This window comes from Perca flavescens, chromosome 3 (assembly GCF_004354835.1).
Source record: "Perca flavescens isolate YP-PL-M2 chromosome 3, PFLA_1.0, whole genome shotgun sequence".
Classification (NCBI taxonomy): domain Eukaryota; kingdom Metazoa; phylum Chordata; class Actinopteri; order Perciformes; family Percidae; genus Perca; species Perca flavescens.
This window is the reverse complement of record NC_041333.1, coordinates 43,792,810-43,800,744: the sequence shown is the minus strand read 5'-3', so window position 1 is coordinate 43,800,744 and position 7,935 is coordinate 43,792,810. Positions and strand designations below refer to the sequence as shown.

The 7,935-nt window shown below is 40.7% G+C and overlaps 1 pseudogene; it reads left to right on the top strand.

The window, feature by feature from the left end:
* Nucleotides 1-1,115: 1,115 nt before the first annotated feature.
* The window catches only part of LOC114552658 (galectin-8-like), a 21,482-nt pseudogene continuing 14,662 nt past the window's right edge, over nt 1,116-7,935 (top strand).

Sequence of the window (7,935 nt, the reverse complement as noted above, 5' to 3'; positions counted from 1 at the left end):
TTGTCGACAAAACTGACAAACTAGCCGGCTCCAAAATGTATCGAGAACCTAGTTCTAGTTAGTAGATGTAGAAATACAGTTGTGTCTTTTCCCTTACAGTCTGATCCACATAAACCCCTAAAAGTTCTCGAGTTAATCATAGAAAAAAGCCCTAAAAGTTCACAAAAAGCATTGAGGGCGGGGGGGAACAAAGTGGTAAAAACACTCAAAAGGTTGGGGGGAGCATTGGCTAAAGTGAAAACTAACCGCTAAAAAATTGCCAGAGAAGGTCGCAAAAGCATCGAAACGGCCCAAAATACGTCAGAAAAAGGTTGAAAAGCTTTGGCAAAAGTGACCAAACTTAGTGGTCCCCTAATACTGTATCTGAAGTCTCTTTTATATAGACCTTAGTGGTCCCCTAATACTGTATCTGAAGTCTCTTTTATATAGACCTTAGTGGTCCCTAATACTGTATCTGAAGTCTCTTATATAGACCTTAGTGGTCCCCTAATACTGTATCTGAAGTCTCTTTTATATAGACCTTAGTGGTCCCTAATACTGTATCTGAAGTCTCTTTCATATAGACCTTAGTGGTCCCCTAATACTGTATCTGAAGTCTCTTTTATATAGACCTTAGTTACCACTGAAGAGAGAACATAACCGATTGTATAAAGTGAAATATTACAAATAAAAGTTAACTTACAAGACACCACATCCTGTGACCTCACTGATCACTCTAGAAAAACACAGACAGACTCAGATTATTATTCTAAGTGTCTGACAACATTATGGAAAGGATCCCTACAGAGATAGACCTTTTTAATACCTCTGGGAGACTTTTCTGTTTAACCAGAAACGGCTCAGACTCCATGTAAATAATCAGGACTTTTAGTGTGTATAGAGCCAGCATGTCTCCACCAGACTCCATGTAAATAATCAGGACTTTTAGCGTGTATAGAGCCAGCGTATTTCCACATGTAAATCAGTAAACTGTGTGTTTATTTCAACCAAAACTAGAGTTGTGATGGTTGGAAAAATGGAAAGAAGACCCAAAACGACTTTTAAAAGTCTTATTTTGTTTCTGTCCACTTTGAATGAACTGTGTTTCACGATGCTAAAATTAGTGATTATTTACATGTGGTCTGGTGGGTTTAGCGAACGAGATTTTGCGCATGATTGAGGATTTTGGAATTGATTTTTATTTCTATGGAAGTGGCAGACAAACCAGAAGTCAACTTGTAGTATTACCACACTATAAACATTCAACATGGGAGAATCCCTAAAAAAAACTAACACGGACATTTTGTGAAAGGCAACTTAATTAAAAGCTCCAAAGTGGATTATTGTGGAGGAGAAATACTGATTAGATTAGAGTCGGGTGGAGGTAAATCAGTCATTATTAGAATCATAAGACTTGAATTGACCTCCTACCAAAACAGCCTGCGGTGTGGTAAGGAGCGGTCAGCTACGTCATCACGCCGTACTGCAATCTGTATTACTGCAGTCTAGGGAGCGGTCAGCTACGTCATCACGCCGTACTACAATCTGTATTTGATATTTAATTTAATAAACGTATTCAAACTGTAAAAATTAGAAATTAAGTACGTAGTTTATGTACATTTGTGTCGATTAAAAGAAAGGAACCTTTTTAACCTATTTCCGGTTTGTCTCGTCCTTGTATTGTATTCGCCGTGCTGGTTAAATAAGGAAGTAAACAAAAGTTCGGACTAGCTTCACGTTGCTGTTTTTCTGCTCCGAAAATGTCTACAACAACCCCGAGACAGACGTTTTTAAACCCGGTAAGATACTTTCTGTCTCTATCTTAGGTCCATTTATCGTCATCCATTCATTTTTATATGTCATTAACGTTTAATTGACTTATTATTAAGGATTTAGCCGGTGAGCAGGCAAGCTAGCATCTATGCTAAGCGCTCCATTTACAATCGTTGTATCCGCTGCGCAGTGTCGTAAATATTTAATAATGTGACAGTGTCTTATAACGTGTCTTAAAAACTAACTTACCTCAATTTGATGGTATTCCTGGTAAATTCGGCACATATCTCAACTATTACGTAACTTTTATTTCAGTAAAAATGTGCCGCTGAAAGGTCTGTTCCAGACTGCTAGCTTCCGCACTGCGTCTGACGGACTCCTAATTTATACTTCAATTTATCTGCAATTGGATCATTATGGGAGTGGTTCATGTATGCCGAATTAAAGAACGCTTGTTTATAGTTTGTGTAGCGGCTTAGGTTAGGTCATTTTGTTCGTAAGCATACGGGAAACGCAATGAAAATTATTCAAATATGCATAATTTCTAATGGAGTTTGGTGTCGATAACAGAAACCATGTTCTATAGCAGGGGTCACCAACCTTTCTGAAACTGAGAGCTACTTCATGGGTATTGAGTCACACAAAGGGCTACCAGTTTGATACACTCTTCTGAAATAACAAATTTGCTCAGTTTGCCTTTAGTTATATATTATTATTAATGATTAATGATACTCATCTATGTGAAGACACTGATCATGTTAATGATTTCTCACAATAATTATCAATAATGACTTAACAAGGTGGGAAACAGATAATATCAATATCTAATTTTCATTTTTAGAACAGGCCTGAGGGCTACTCATGTGGTCCTTGGGGGCTACCTGGTGCCCGCGGGCACCGTGTTGGTGACCCCTGTTCTATAGGATTCTTTACACTACGCTAACTGTCTGAGTGACTGATGGGAACAACGATCTTTTAAATTGGGCCAGTATTACAGTTTTTCTCAATTGCTAGAACACTAAAACCCAGTTGCCTGAACTCATTTAGCTAATTGTGCAGTCTGTTGTCAATACCTTAAACCACGGATCTTCAACAGGGGGTCCTCAGAGTCAATGCAGGGGGACCCTCCAAATTATTGTAAATTTTTGAAAGTTTTTTTCAAAAATTAAAAAGCATGAATCCAACATATTAGCAAATATAAATCCCCACTGATGATAGGCTTACTGGCCTGTAAGGTAGTCACTAGGGACATCCACAGATACAGTTCATGCTAAGGATTCACTTGTGCCACATGTATTTTGAACATAAAACATAATTTATAAAATCATGGCAACAGTTAGTATAGGCTATTTTAATAGCTTAGTATTCTATGCAAAACATTGTATGTATAAAGGCCACCCTACACGTTATTGTAGGCTCAGTTTAATATTAAAGTCCCTGATCCGTCTCTCTTTCAGTTGAGGGGTCTTTGGCTTAAATGTTGAAGACTCCTGGTTTAAACCATTTCACATGGTAAAACACAATTTGCACTTAGACTTTTCAGCAAAACTCAAAACGCATTCTGCACTCTAATGCACATGTCATCCATACTGGTAATAGAGAACACATGTCATCCATACTGGTAATAGAGAACACATATCATCCATACTGGTAATAGAGAACACATATCATCCATACAGGTAATAGAGAACACATGTCATCCATACTGGTAATAGAGAACACATGTCATCCATACAGGTAATAGAGAACACATGTCATCCATACAGGTAATAGAGAACACATGTCATCCATACAGGTAATAGAGAACACATGTCATCCATACAGGTAATAGAGAACACATGTCATCCATACTGGTAATAGAGAACACATATCATCCATACTGGTAATAGAGAACACATGTCATCCATACAGGTAATAGAGAACACATGTCATCCATACAGGTAATAGAGAACACATGTCATCCATACTGGTAATAGAGAACACATGTCATCCATACAGGTAATAGAGAACACATGTCATCCATACAGGTAATAGAGAACACATGTCATCCATACAGGTAATAGAGAACACATGTCATCCATACAGGTAATAGAGAACACATGTCATCCATACTGGTAATAGAGAACACATATCATCCATACAGGTAATCACAAGTGGAAAAAATCACATACAAATAGAGAACAGAACACATGTCATTGGTTGAACTAGGGCTGCTCGATTATGGGAAAAAATATATAATCACGATTATTTCGGTCAATATTGAAATACCGATTATTTAACATGATTACTCGTTGACTTCTGGAACATGTTGCAGTTATTCTTTAGTATTCTTTAGACCTTCCTCCGCAGCGCTGTGGAGGAGGGTCTGGCTATGTGAGACTAGACGAGCTGTTTCCAGATGTTTAGTTTTGATTCATGACTCTCCCCCTCCCCACCCCAGGTGATTCCCTTCGCTGGTACGATCCTGGGCGGGCTGTTGCCGGGGGAGATGGTTCTCATCCAGGGCTCGGTGCCGTCTGATGCCGACAGGTGAGGACTCACCTGACACAGAGTCACCTGACACAGAGTCACCTGACACAGAGTCACCTGACACAACACAGAGTCACCTGACACAGAGTCACCTGACATGAAGTCTAATACCTGCTCCATCTACCGGTGTTCATTAGGGCTGGCTACACACACACACACACACACACACACACACACACACACACACACACACACACACACACACACACACACACACACAGGGACAGTGACACACACAGAGGCATATACACACAAAGAGACACAGACACATAAACACACACACACACACACACACAGAGGCATATACACACACAAAGAGACATATGCACACAGACACATTAACACACACACACACAGAGGCATATACACACAAAGAGACACAGACACATAAACACACACACACACACACACACACAGAGGCATATACACACACAAAGAGACATATGCACACAGACACATTAACACACACACACACAGACAGTGACACACACAGAGGCATATACACACACATACACACAGATACACACAGACACACACACACACACACACACACACAGAGGCATATACACACACAAAGAGACACAAACACACACACACACACACACACAGGGACAGTGACACACACAGAGGCATATACACACACATACACACACACACACACACACACACACAGAGGCATATACACACACAAAGAGACACAGACACATAAACACACACACACACACACACACACAGAGGCATATACACACACAAAGAGACATATGCACACAGACACATTAACACACACACACACACACACACACACACACACACACACAGACAGTGACACACACAGAGGCATATACACACACACACACACACACACACACACACAGGGCATATACACACAAAGAGACATATGCACACAGACACATTAACACACACACACACACACACACACACAGACAGTGACACACACAGAGGCATATACACACACACACACACACACACCGAGGCATATACACACACAAAGAGACACAAACACACAAACACACACACACAGACAGTGACACACACAGAGGCATATACACACAAAGAGACACAGACACATAAACACACACACACGCACACACAGAGGCATATACACACACAAAGAGACACAGACACATAAACACACACACACGCACACACAGAGGCATATACACACACAAAGAGACATATGCACACAGACACATAAACACACACACACACACACACAGACAGTGACACACACAGAGGCATATACACACACACACACACACACACGAGGCATATACACACACAAAGAGACACAAACACACAAACACACACACACAGACAGTGACACACACAGAGGCATATACACACAAAGAGACACAGACACATAAACACACACACACGCACACACAGAGGCATATACACACACAAAGAGACACAAACACACACACACACACACACACAGGGACAGTGACACACACAGAGGCATATACACACACATACACACAGACACACACACACACACACACAGAGGCATATACACACACAAAGAGACACAGACACATAAACACACACACACACACACACACAGAGGCATATACACACAAAGAGACATATGCACACAGACACATTAACACACACACACACACACACACACACACACACACACACAGACAGTGACACACACAGAGGCATATACACACACATACACACAGACACACACACACACAGAGGCATATACACACAAAGAGACATATGCACACAGACACATTAACACACACACACACACACACACACAGACAGTGACACACACAGAGGCATATACACACACACACACACACACACACACGAGGCATATACACACACAAAGAGACACAAACACACAAACACACACACACAGACAGTGACACACACAGAGGCATATACACACAAAGAGACACAGACACATAAACACACACACACGCACACACAGAGGCATATACACACACAAAGAGACACAGACACATAAACACACACACACGCACACACAGAGGCATATACACACACAAAGAGACATATGCACACAGACACATAAACACACACACACACACACACAGACAGTGACACACACAGAGGCATATACACACACACACACACAAGCATATACACACACAAAGAGACATATGCACACAGACACATAAACACACACACACACACACACACAGACAGTGACACACACAGAGGCATATACACACACATACACACAGACACACACACACACACAGAGGCATATACACACACAAAGAGACACAAACACGCACACACACACAGACAGTGACACACACAGAGGCATATACACACACATACACACACACACACACACACACACACACAGAGGCATATACACACACAAAGAGACACAAACACACACACACACACACAGACAGTGACACACACAGAGGCATATACACACACACACACACACACAAGCATATACACACACAAAGAGACACAAACACGCACACACACACAGACAGTGACACACACAGAGGCATATACACACACACACACACAAGCATATACACACACAAAGAGACACAAACACACACACACACACAGACAGTGACACACACAGAGGCATATACACGCAGACACACACACACAGAGGAATATACACACACAAAGAGACTCTGAAGTGTGTGTGTGTCTGTGTGTGTGTCTCTCTCTCTGTGTGTGTGTGTGTGTGTGTGTGTGTGTGTGTCTGTGTGTGTGTCTCTCTCTCTCTCTATCTGTGTGTGTGTGTCTGTCTCTGTGTGTCCCTGTGTGTAACTGTGTACTAGACAGGGGTGGGACTCACCAGAGGCCTCACGATACGATATCATCCCGATACTTATGTCCCGATACAATATTATTGCGATTTTATAGATATTGCAATATTCTGCCATATATTGCAATATTTTACCTTTTTTACAACTTCAGATTTTTCCCAATTTCAAATGATGTCCCGAAAGGACAATTTTGTCAACATCTGTTTTATCTAAAAAGATACATTTCTCTGTTTGTTCATCACACTTCAGTTTTATTGGTGCAAAATGTGATTGTCAAGCAGACAAACTGACCAACACATATATCATAAAAGATCCATACTTGGCATCTGTGTATCGATACAGTATTGCCACGAAAAATATCGCGATACTATACTGTATCGATTTTTTCCCCCCACCCCTAGTACTAGAGATGGTCTGATACTGGTATCGGTATCGGACCATCTCTATCGTTTTAGGCAGTATCAGCTCCGATACTGCCTAAAACTCTGGTATTGGTATCGGGAAGTACTGGAGTTGATGCACCGATCAGATACCACGTAATGAAACCCTAAAGAAAATCTACATTAAAGTATTTTATTTATGTTCTTTTTCCGTTATAACTGACTGTCAAACTGGAAAATAAAAGAAAGTTCTGGGGCATTCATTGTTTGTGTTTGTTCATGTTTCACAAAGATAGAAATCATATCATCATACAGAGATAGTAGTATACAGCTGTTATACATCATATCATCATACAGAGATAGTAGTATACAGCTGTTATACATCATATCATCATACAGAGATAGTAGTATACAGCTGTTATACATCATATCATCATACAGAGATAGTAGTATACAGCTGTTATACATCATAT